Source organism: Oncorhynchus mykiss, chromosome 7, assembly GCF_057628025.1.
Source record: "Oncorhynchus mykiss isolate SJ-2025 chromosome 7, ASM5762802v1, whole genome shotgun sequence".
Lineage (NCBI taxonomy): Eukaryota > Metazoa > Chordata > Actinopteri > Salmoniformes > Salmonidae > Oncorhynchus > Oncorhynchus mykiss.
This window is the reverse complement of record NC_143028.1, coordinates 58,486,655-58,499,839: the sequence shown is the minus strand read 5'-3', so window position 1 is coordinate 58,499,839 and position 13,185 is coordinate 58,486,655. Positions and strand designations below refer to the sequence as shown.

General features: G+C 42.2%; 1 long non-coding RNA gene across 1 annotated transcript; it reads right to left on the bottom strand.

The window, feature by feature from the left end:
- Positions 1–4,400: 4,400 nt before the first annotated feature.
- LOC149982617 (uncharacterized) lies at positions 4,401–9,904 on the bottom strand. Its single transcript, XR_016497355.1, has 4 exons — positions 9,606–9,904; positions 8,109–9,234; positions 7,033–7,115; positions 4,401–6,859 (listed from the first exon to the last, which is right to left on the bottom strand). It is a non-coding gene; the product is annotated as an uncharacterized LOC149982617 (long non-coding RNA).
- Positions 9,905–13,185: the final 3,281 nt, after the last annotated feature.

Genomic DNA, 13,185 nt, shown 5'->3' with positions numbered 1-13,185 from the left:
ATGTCGTGACCACTCGAGCCTTTGGATTTCTGAACATAACGCGCCAACCAAATGGAGTTTTTTTGAATATAAAATAATCTTTATGGAACAAAAGGAACATTTATTGTGTAACTGGGAGTCTCGTGAGTGCAAACATCCGAATATCATCAAAGGTAAGCGATTCATTTTATTGCTTTTCTGACTTTCGTGACCTATCTACTTGGCTGCTAGCTGTTTGTAATATTTTGTCTACTGAGAGAGATGTCCTTACATAAACGCTTGGTATACTTTCGCCGAAAAGCTTTATTGAAATCTGACACGCCAGGTGGATTAACAACAAGCTAAGCTGTGTTTTGCTATATTGCACTTGTGATTTCATGAAAATTTTATATTTTTAGTAATTTAATTTGGCGCTCTGCAATTCAGCGGATGTTGACGAAAATGATCCTGCTAACGGGATGGGTGCATCAGTGTTTGGACTGTTGGCATGTTTTTTTTTCTCCACTGTTCTCATTAAAACTCTGTAGCGCAGCGGTAATGTGTTGGCTTTATTAGCCTTGGAATATCAGGTTCGCATTTTACATAATTATTCAATTTTTTGCCTGTGTATGCTATCCCTGATGCAGTGACAATAAAAGGCCACTCTAACATGTGCAGTTTGGTCACAACACAATGCCACAGATGTCTCAAGTTTTGAGGGAGGTGCAATTGGCATGCCGACTTACAGAATGTCCACCAGAGCTGTTGTCAGATCATTTTATTTTAATTTCTCTACCATAAGCTGCCTACAACGTTGTTTTAGAGAATTTGGCAGCACGTCCAACCGGCCTCACAACAGCAGACCACATGTCACCACGCCAGCCCAGGACCTCCACATCCGGCTTCTTCACCTGCGGGATCGTCTGAAACCAACCACCCGGACAGCTGATGGAACTATGGGTTTGCACAACTGAAGAAGTTCTGCACAAACTGTCAGAAACCGTCTCAGATAAACTAATCTCTGTGCTTGTCTTCTTCACCAGGGTCTTGACTTGAATGCAGCATCGGCATCGTAACCGACTTCGGTGGGAAAATACTCAAATTCGATGGCCACTGGCATACTGGAAAAGTGTACTAATCACGGATAAATCCCGGTTTCAACTGTACCAGGCAGATGGCAGACTGACGTAAACACTGATCATAGTGCCCCGTGATGGTGGTGGGGAGATGGTATGGGCAGGCATAAGCTATGGACAATGAACAAAAATGCATTTTATTGATCACAATTTAAATGCACAGAGATACTGTAACGAGATCCTGAGGTCCATTGTCAATGTCACCCATTGAGCATGTTTGGGATGCTCTGGATTGACGTGTACGATAGCGTGTTCCAGTTCCCGCCAATATCCAGAAAATTCACACAGCCATTGAAGAGGAGTGGGACAACATTCCACAGGCCAAAATAAACAGCCTGATCAACTACATTTGAAGTCGGAAGTTTACATATACTTAGGTCGGAGTCATTAAAACTTGTTTTTCAACCACTCCACACATTTCTTGTTAACAAACTATAGTTTTGGCAAGTCGGTTAGGACATCTACTTTGTGCATGACACATCATTTTTCCAACAATTGTTTACAGACACATTATTTCACTGTATCACAATTCCAGTGGGTCAGAAGTTTACATCCACTAAATTGACTGTGCCTTTAAACAGCTTGGAAAATTCCAGACAATGATGTCATGGCTTTGACATCATTTGAGTCAATTGGAGGTGCACGTGTGGATATATTTCAAGGCCTACCTTCAAACTCAGTGCCTCTTTGCTTGACATCATGGGAAAATCAAAATAAATCATCCAAGACCTCAGAAAATAAATTGTAGACCTCCACATGTCTGGTTCATCCTTGGGAGGAATCGCCTGTAGGTACCACGTTCATCGGTACAAACAATAGTACGCAAGTATAAACACCATGGGATCACGCAGCCTTCATACCGCTCAGGAAGGAGACGCATTCTGTTTCCTAGAGATGAACGTACTTTGGTTCGAAAAGGGTAAATCAATCCCAGAACAACAGCAAAGGACCTTGTGAAGATGCTTGAGGAAACAGGTACAAAAGTATCTATATCCACAGTAAAAACGAGTCCTATATCGACATAACCTGCAAGGAAGAAGCCACTGCTCTAAAACCGGCATAAAAAAGCCAGATTACGGTTTGCAACTGCACATGGGGACAAAGATCATACTTTTTGGAGAAATGTCCTCTGGTCTGATGAAAGAAAAATAAAACAGTTTGGCCATAATGACCATCGTTATGTTTGGAGGAAAAAGGGGGAGGCTTGCAAGCCGAAGAAAACCATCCCAACCGTGAAGCACCGGGGGTGGCAGCATCATGTTGTGGGGGTGCTTTGCTACAGGAGGGATTGGTGCACTTCACAAAATGGATGGCATCATGAGGTAGGAAAATTATGTGGATATATTGAAGCAACATCTCAAGACATCAGTCAGGAAGTTAAAGCTTGATCGCAAATGGGTCTTCCAAATGGACAATGACCCCAAGCATACTTCCAAAGTTGTGGCAAAATGGCTTAAGGACAACAAGGTCAAGGTATTGGAGTGGCCATCACAAAGCCCTGACCTCAATCCTAGCGAAAATTTGTGAGCAGAACTGAAAAAGCATGTGCGAGCAAGGAGGCCTACAAACCTGACTTGGTTACACCAGCTCTGTCAGGAGGAATGGGTCAAAATTCACCCAAGTTATTGTGCGAAGCTTGTGGAAGGCTACCCGAAACGTTTGAACCAAGTTAAACAATTTAAAGGCAACGCGACCAAAAACTAATTGACTTCCGACTTCAACTGTATATTCAAAGGAGATGTGTCGTGTTGCATGAGGCAAATGGTGGTGTCCCAAAAAAGATGTCCCTGCTAACCTGTGTGACGTGCCTTAGGCATGCTGCGAGGAGGCATGAGGACTACAGATGTGGCCAGGGCAATAAATTGCAATGTCCGTACTGTGAGACGCCCTTAGACAGCGCTACAGCGAGACAGGACAGACAGCTGATCATCCTCGCAGTGGCAGACCACGTGGAACTACACCTGCACATGACCGATACATCTGAACATCACACCTGCGGGACAGGTACAGGATGGCAACAACAACTGCCCGAGTTACATCAGGAACGCACAATCCCTCCAACAGTGCTCAGACTGTCCGCAATAGGCTGAGAGAGGCTGGACAGAGGGCTTATAGGCCTGTTGAAAGGCAGGTCCTCACCAGACATCACCTGCAACAACGTCGCCTATGGGCACAAACCCACATCGCTGGACCAGACAGGACTGGCAAAAAGTGCTCTTCACTGACGAGTCGCGGGTTTGTCTCGCCAGGGGTGATTGTCGGATTCGCGTTTATCATCGAAGGAATGAGTGTTACACCGTGGCCTGTACTCTGGAGCGGGATCGATTTGGAGGTGGAGGGTCCGTCATGGTCTTGGGCGGTGTGTCACAGCATCATCGGACTGAGCTTGTTGTCATTGCAGGCAATCTCAACGCTGTGTGTTACAGGGAAGACATCATCCTCCCTCATGTGGTACCCTTCCTGCAGGCTCATCCTGACATGACCCTCCAGCATGACAATGCCACCAGCCATACTGCTCATTCTGTGCGGGATTTCCTGCAAGACAGGAATGTCAGTGTTCTGCCATGACTAACGAAGAGCACGGATTTCAATCTCATTGAGCACGTCTGGGACCTGTTGGATCGGAGGGCTAGGGCCATTCCCCCCCCCCAGAAATGTCTGGGAACTTGCAGGTGCCTTGGTGAAAGAGTGGGGTAACATCTCACAGCAAGAACTGGCAAATCTGGTGCAGTCCATGAGGAGGAGATGCACTGCAGTACTTAATGAAGCTGGTGGCCACACCAGAGACTGACTGTTACTTTTGACCCCCCCCCCCCCCTTTGTTCAGGGACACATTATTCAATTTCTGTTAGTCACATGTCTGTGGAACTTGTTCAGTTTATGTCTCAGTTGTTGAATCTTATGTTCATACAAATATTTACACATGTTAAGTTTTCTTCCATAGTTCCCTGCTCTACTTGCTAAGATACCAGTCAGGTGAAATGTTTTGTACAAAATTCTAACTATTTGTAATTATGGTGTCTAGTAGAGGTCGGTGTTTGAAAGCCACTTGGAATCAAAGAGAGCACCAAAATCAGTGGGGTCTCGCATTTTGCAACACACGGTTTGAAAAAGCATCTGATCAAACAAAGCTTTGGACATTGATGACGTACTTCTGATAAAGTGATACACGCATCTGTACACTGCTTTGAAGTTACATGCTGACCAGACCGCACGCGTGCATGCGTCCACCATCACGCGCAAGTTGATTTTGTCCACCCACACCAGACGTGATCAGGACACGCTGGTTGAAATATCAAAACAAACTCTCAACCAATTATATTTATTTGGGGACAGGTCGAAAAGCATTAAACATGTATGGCAATTGAACTAGCTAGTTTGCTGTTGCTAGCTAATTTGTCCTGGGATATAAACATTGGGTTGTTATTTTACCTGAAATGCACAACATCTTCTACTACGACAATTCATCCACAGCTAAAACGGTAAACTGAGTTTGTTTCTAGTAATCCTTCCTTCAGGCTTCTTTTTCTTTGGACTTTATATGGTGGTTGGCAACCATCTTTAAGGTGCATTACCACAACCAACTCGACTGGAGTGTGGACCTCAGTTCATCTTTCAATCAGCCACGTGGGTTTATGCTCCTAAAAACCAATGAGGAGACAGCACATATATGCTGCTAAAAACCAATGAGGAGATGGAAGAGGCAGGACTTACACGCAACGCAAGCTGTGTGGTCAGCATGATAGCTGCTTAGCGATTTTGATGCATGCCTCAGAGCAAGTAATGTCACACATTTCAGTCATCCTAGCTACTGTAATATCAACTGGCTTGCTATATTAGGCAGCTCTAGATGCGAGGGGAAAACAAATATTTATATTATCTATAGGGGGGGTATTTACCTGGAGTAACAAAGCATTTTCACTAACTTTAGTGCCAATTAGTATTTTTTCCGTTCATAAAGGCCTAGTTCAATGATTATATATTTAATTTTGATGTATCAGGACTACTTCCCACGGCTGTTCTTTATTTAAGGTGAACGCCAGAAGCAGCACACCATCGATGTGAGCTGGGAGAAGCAAGGCCGTAGAGCCGGAGATGAGGCGAGAACGAGGGCTGTTGTTGGAGCAGACCGGGACCAGTGTTGAAATGGAGAGAAAAGGCCTTTATGGGAATTGGGAGGGTGAACACTAACCCTTCTCAAAGCTAAGTACCTCTTTATATCCAATTTTTACTTAGTGCCAGATAGAGCTGTATTTCAACATTCTCTACTGTGTTGCGTGCTACGCACTCATTAATGCCAGTGTGCCTGTGGATTGAGACTATAGCTGCAGTGTGACCTGACCGGAGGAGGAACTACGAATCAACTGTGGATCAGATTGACGGCTGCTGGTGAGCGAGAAGAAACGGAGAGGAGGCCTTTGGGAAATTGGGTGGGTGAACGCTTCACCCTGCCCAAAGCTAAGTACCTCTTCATATTCCATTTCCAACATTTCACCAGCTAGCAGTGCCTGCCGACGTTCTCTACTGCTTTGTGTGCTACGCACTTGTTAATGCCAGTGCATACACTGTGAACCAGAGAGGAGGCTTGGAACACTGGCTTGGATCCCTCAGTGTCCCTGCCGTGGTGGGACCACAGAACACTAAGGGCTATTAAAATAGGACTTTTACATTTGATATTTTTGGACTTGTCCACTTCGGACTTAGCTTTGTTCAATAAATAGTGTAGAACACCCTTATGTGTCTGGTGTGTGTTTGGAAGGTCTACATATCTTAACCAATCATTCATACAAATGCAATAACTGACTTATATTAACTTGTCCATTGTTCCATTCTTCAATCTAGTCTTTGATATATATTTTAGTTGATACACCTGTGTGAGGTGTCTAATATACATGAATACAAATGTATTCACCCTGGACATGAGACTTTATAACTTTTGAATCATTAACTAAGTGTTGTCTTCAAATGTTATTGGTCACATACACATTTAGCAGATGTTATTGAGGGTGTAGCGAAATGTTTGTGTTCCTACAGTAGCTCCAACAGCGCAGTAGTATCTAAAAAGGATTTACAACAATACACACAAATCTAAAAGTAAAATAATGGAATTAAGAAATGTGTAAATATTAGATTGAGCAATGTCGGCGTGGCATAAAGTAGAATAGAATACAGTATATACATATGAGATGAGTAAAGAAGTATGTAAACATTAAAGTGACTAGTGTTCCATTATTAAAGTGGCTAGTGATTCCAAGTCAGCAGCCTCTAAGATGCAGGGTTGCGTAACAGGGTGGAAGCTGGCTAGTCATGGCTATTTATCAGTCTGATGGCCTTAAGATGGAAGATGTTTTTCAGTCTCTCGGTCCCAGCTTTGTTGCACCTGCACTGACTTCGCCTTCTGGATGATAGCGGGGTGAACAGGCCGTGGTTCAGGTAGTTGATGTCCTTGATCTTTTTGGCCTTCCTGTGACATTGGGTGCAGTAGGTGTCTTGATTGATAATGTCTGCATATTGTTTAAATTACCATAGTTAGTCTACTGGTCTTCACATTTTTACTATGAAAAAGTTATTATTTTGTAACCTAACTATTTAATAGAAAAATGAACATGCATAGTTTATACACAGCTACATGGCATTTAGTCATCCCCCAAATTCGGCCATTGAAAGCCTTGATCGTTGTATCCTTCCTCAGGGAACGACCTGCTGACAACATGGTGGCATGTTTTGATGTGCTGCTCTAGAGTTCCATGGCCCAGCAGACTCACCTGGGGACAGGGGGAAAGATTCATGTTAGTTTTTTATTAAAGTCTGGGAGACTTTAAGAGAGTACATGAGTTTTAAAGTGAGTACAGTAAATCCAACCAGTGACCCTTGATTATATGCTGTAAATCAGACAGCAATAGTGAAGGTGCCATAAGTATACTGTTACGAGCGTAACCTGCTTCTCTGTGCTCTGGAAAGATTGCAGGTAGTTGGTCAGAAGGCTCTGGAGGTCTTTGGAATATTCTGTCTCTGTATCACCTGGAGAGAGAGAAGTACAGAGAATGATTGAAAGCAAGAGAGTTAACAAGTAACAATTATTACATTGTTTATTGAGGACTAAGGGTGCCTTCAAATCAGACAAATGGATGCGTAAAAGACGCAGCAACTCAATGGTTTAATGGGAAGAGTGTGTTGGGAGGCCCTAGCATTGTGTTGAAAGGCATATCCATTGAAAATGTAGAGAAGTGTTTCTCCTAACCACACTGCTGTGTCGGACATGCGTTACATGCATTTTGATTTGAAGGCAGTCTTACTCTGTGGTTCAAGTTGTATCTTCATGTCTGTAACTTCCCCCCTTACTGGGCAAGTTCGTTTTGCATGGCTGGTGCCCCAGATGGGTGGACATTTTTACATAAAGACCAATGCACAAACTACACCCACACGGAACAATGGCACAGGGCCTCCTGTCTAACCTTCTAATCACAGTCTCTGACAGGAAGTTACTCCAGTAGACAGGTTTATGGTGCATAGGGCTTCTTCACTCCTTATATGAGTAGAGTATTACTTCTTCAAATAGTATCGATAGGGAGCCCAGCGCCTAAGGAGTTGGACTTTAGCACGTATAGCTCGTTAGCAAGTAGGGCGCACCGATTGGTGTCACCTTGTTAGTCAGTGTGTGTTACACCTGTGCTGGTTGCCACCTCATTAGTGGGAAGGTGTTTAAAACCTCTCTGATCTCCCCATCCCGGATCCGGGATCGTGAATACAGACTCAAGCTCATTACCATAACGCAATGTTAACTATTCATGAAAATCGCAAATGAAATGAAATAAATATGCCATCTCTCAAGCTTAGCCTTTTGTAAACAACACTGTCATCTCAGATTTTCAAAATATGCTTCTCAACCATAGGAAAACAATCATTTGTGTAAAAGTAGCTAGCTAGCGTAGCATTTAGCGTTAGCATTAGCGTTAGCATCCAGCACGCAACATTTCAACAAAAACATAAAAGCCTTCAAATAAAATCATTGACCTTTGAAGAACTTCGGATGTTTTCAATGAGGAGACTCTCAGATAGCAAATGCTCAGTTTTTCCAAAAAGATTATTTGTGTATTAGAAATAGCTCCCTTTTATACATCACATTTGGCTACCAAAAAAAAAAGAAAATTCAGTCCTCAAAACGCAAACTTTTTTCCAAATTAACTCCATAATATCGACTGAAAACATGGCAAACGTTGTTTAGAATCAATCCTCAAGGTGTTTTTCACATATCTCTTCGATGATATATCGTTCGTGGAAGCATGGTTTCTCCTCTCAATCAAATGGAAAAATACTTGCACCTGGCTTTGTGCACCAATTTCGACGCAGGACACCAGGCGGACACTTGGAAAATGTAGTCTCTTATGGTCAATCTTCCAATGATATGCCTACAAATACGTCACAATGCTGCCGACATCTTGGGGAAACGGCAGAAGGTCTAAGCTTATTCCTGTCGCATTCACAGCCATATAAGGAGACATTAGAAAACAGAGCTTCAGAAATTCTGCTCGTTTCCTGTTTGACGTTTCATCTTGGTTTCGCCTGTAGAATGAGTTCTGGGGCACTTACAGACAATATCTTTGCAGATTCTGAAACTTCAGAGTGTTTTCTTTCCAAAACTGTCAATAATATGCATAGTCGAGCATCTTTTCGTGACAAAATATTGCGCTTAAAACGGGAACGTTTTTTATCCAAAAATGAAATAGCGCCCCTATAGATCCAACAGGTTTTAACCTGTGCTGGCCAAGGTGCTATTTAACCTTTCTGGTCTCCCCATCCCGGATCCGGGATCGTGAATACAGACTCAAGCTCATTACCATAACGCAACGTTAACTATTCATGAAAATCGCAAATGAAATGAAATAAATATGCTAGCTCTCAAGCTTACCCTTTTGTTAACAACACTGTAATCTCAGATTTTCAAAATATGCTTCTCAACCATTGCAAAACAAGCATTTGTGTAACAGTATTGATGGCTAACGTAGCATTTAGCATTAGCATTCAGCTGGCAACATTTACACAAAAAAACAGAAAAGCATTCAAATAAAATCATTTACCTTTGAAGAACTTCAGATGTTTTCAATGAGGAGACTCTCAGATAGCAAATGTTCAGTTTTTCCTGAAAGATTATTTGTTTAGGACAAATCGCTCCGTTTTCTGCGTCACGTTTAGCTATGAAAAAACCCCTGTATCCAGGATTGTGTAAATCTATCAGCAAGCTCATTAGCATAACACAACGTTAACTATTCATGAAAATCGCAAATGAAATGAAATAAATATGCCATCTCTCAAGCTTAGCCTTTTGTAAACAACACTGTCATCTCAGATTTTCAAAATATGCTTCTCAACCATAGGAAAACAATCATTTGTGTAAAAGTAGCTAGCTAGCGTTAGCATTTAGCGTTAGCATTTAGCGTTAGCATTTAGCGTTAGCATCCAGCACGCAACATTTCAACAAAAACATAAAAGCCTTCAAATAAAATCATTTACCTTTGAAGAACTTCTGATGTTTTCAATGAGGATACTCTCAGTTAGATAGCAGATGCTCAGTTTTTCCAAAAAGATTCTTTGTGTATTAGAAATAGCTCCGTTTTATACATCACATTTGGCTACCAAAAAAAATCTGAAAATTCAGTCCTCAAAACGCAAACTTTTTTCCAAATTAACTCCATAATATCGACTGAAAACATGGCAAACGTTGTTTAGAATCAATCATCAAGGTGTTTTTCACATATCTCTTCATTGATACATCGTTCTTGGACACATGGTTTCTCCCCTATATCAAATGGAAAAGTACGAGCAGCTGGCAATTGCGCACCGAATTCCACGCAGGACACCAGGCGGACACTTGGAAAATGTAGTCTCTTATGGTCAATCTTCCAATGATATGCCTACAAATACGTCACAATGCTGCTAAGACCTTGGGCGAACGACAGAAAGTGCAGGCTCATTCCTTGCGCAATCACAGCCATATAAGGAGACAATGGAAAACAGAGCTTCAGAAATTCTGCTAATTCCTGGTTGATGCATCATCTTGGTTTCGCCTGTAGAATGAGTTCTGGGGCACTTACAGACAAAATCTTTGCAGATTCTGAAACTTCAGAGTGTTTTCTTTCCAAAACTGTCAAGAATATGCATAGTCGAGCATCTTTTCGTGACAAAATATCGCGCTTAAAACGGGAACGTTTTTTATCCAAAAATGAAATAGCGCCCCTAGAGATCTAACAGGTTAAGAGTGGCTGGCCCAATGCTCCAGATGTCTTGATAGATGTGGAGGGTTTAGATTTTTTGAAAAGCAAACCATCTGCTATCCCTGATTTTGTTTTTCTCTACCTTTTTTGTTTGCTTCCTGTCTTTAAGTGTGGTGTGGGTTTTTCTTTAGTTTGCTTCTTTTCGGGCAAATTTAGTGGCCACTCATGTTTGGTGTCTTAGGTTCCAATTGTTATTGCTAGTCAGCTTTCAGTGGACACCCCAATGAGTGTCTTTCAGAACCCTTCCTAAAACCCCATTTGTTTTGCTTTGGTTGTTGGTCAGTGACTGTTAATTCCTTCTTCTATTTGAGCTACATTTTTGGTTTTCTTGCTGTGGAACGTAACAAAATGGGGGCTCGTCCGGGACTCTGAAGCTCTGTGCCCAGATATTTGAGTGTTCAAAATACACTTTTGTGGTAGAGTTTCTGTTACTGACCTCCACCTTGAGAGGTTATAAGATTGGTGGAATAATTTTGAAAGTTGCATGAACACAAGATAATAAAATTAAAATAAAGCCATGGACTTTAAGTTGGAAAACCCTACATTGGAGATGCTAGATAAATGTACAAATGCAAATCTGCTCGTCATTGCAAAACATTATGACATCAAAATGGCATCTGGCAATCCAACAGCGGTAGTCAGAGTTGATTGGTATTACTTTGGTAGAGGAGGAAATCCTTCAGGAGAGGGAAGTTAATGAAATGGGTCCCACAGGTGGTAGAGTACACCTCATAGATGTGCAACTGCGAGAGGTAGAACTAAAGGCAAAATGGGAACAACAGACAGAGCTTGAGCTTTATAGTAAATATGTAATTTAACTAATATTGTATTACCTTTTAATGAGTCATGAACACAAACAGTCTTGATGTCGTCTGATTGTCAAACAAATCCCTTTAAAAAGTAGGTTACTTGCACACTTCAAAATAAGTCCAGCATCTGAACAGTGCACTGTGCACACGCCATTTGAATGGAAAAGGACATCTATTACAAACACCATACATGTAATGACATTCAGCCTAAAAAGTGTCATGTATTAATGGCTTCCAAGGGAAGCCAGGCTTCCACAAAAAAATGTTAACAATAAAAAAAGAAACAAACTTATAAAAGGATTGTAACTTATTGTGGGAAGCTTGTGGAAGGCTGCCCGAAACGTTTGACCCAAGTTAAGCAATGCAAAGGAAATACTCTCAATTATTATTTGGTAGCATGTAAACTTCTGGCCCACTGGGAATGTGAATAAAGAAATAAAAACTGAAATAAATCAATCTCTCTACTATTATTCTGACATTTCACATTCTTAAAATAAAGTGGTGATCCTAACAGACCCAAAACAGGGAATTTTTACTATTTTACTTTTTACTAGGATTAAATGTCAGGAATTGTGAAAAATTGAGTTTAAATGGATTTGGCCAAGGTGTATGAAAACTTCAGATTTCAACTGTATATTTTTCGTAGCCGTCTATTTACCACCACAAACCGCACTCAAGGAATTGTATAAGGCCATAAGCAAACAGGAAAACGCTCATCCAGAGGAGGCGCTCCTAGTGGCCGGGGACTTGAATGCAGGGAAACTCAAATCTGTTTTACCTAATTTCTACCAGAATGTTAAATGTGCAACCAGAGGGAAAAAAACTCAAGACCACCTTTACTCCACGCACCGAGACGCGTACAAAGCTCTCCCTCCATTTGGCAAATCTGACCATAATTATATCCTACTGATTCCTGCTTACAAGCATAAACTAAAGCAGGAAGCACCAGTGACTTGGTCAATAAGAAAGTTGTAAGATGAAGCAGATGCTAAGCTACAGGACTGTTTTGCTAGCACAGACTGGAATATGTTCCGGGATTCTTCTGATGGCATTGAGGAGTACACCACATCAGTCACTGGCTTCATCAATAAGTGCATCGATGATGTCGTCCCCACGGTGACTGTACGTACATATTCCAATCAGAATCCATGGATTACAGGCAACGCGGGACTCTAACCCGGAAGCTTATATAAAATTCCAGTATACCATCCGACGTACCATCAAACGGGCAAAGCGTCAATACAGGACTAAGATTGAATCGTACTACACCAGCTCAGACACTTGTCGGATGTGGCAGGGCTTGCAAAATATTACAGACTACAAAGGGAAGCGCTTGCTTCGAGGCAAGTAACACTGAAGTATGCATGAGAGCATCAGCTGTTCCGGACAACTGTGTGATCATGCTCTCATTAGCCGATGTGAGTAAGACCTTTTAAACAGGTCAACATTCACAAGGCCGCAGGGCCAGACAAATTACCAGGACGTGTACTCCGAGCATGCGCTGACCAACTGGCAAGTGTCTTCACTGACATTTTCAACCTGTCGCTGACTGAGTCTGTAATGCCAACATGTTTTAAACAGATTACCATAGTCCATGTGGCCAAGAACTCTTAAGGTAATCTGCCTAAATGACTACCGACCCGTAGCACTCACGTCTGTAGCCATGAAGTGCTTTGAAAGGCTGGTCATGGCTCACATCAACACCATTATCCTAGAAACCCTAGACCCACTCCAATTCACATACCGCCCCAACAGATCCACAGATGATGCAATCTCTATTGCACTCAACACAGCCCTTTCCCACCTGGACAAAAGGAACACCTATGTGAGAATGCTATTCATTGACTACAGCTCAGCGTGCAACACCATAGTGCCCTCAAAGCTGATCACTAAGATAAGGACCGTGGGACTAAACACTTCCCTCTGCAACTGGATCCTGGACTTCCTGACGGGCCTCCCCCAGGTGGTAAGGGTAGGTAACTGCCGCACTGATACAACTGCCGCGCTGAT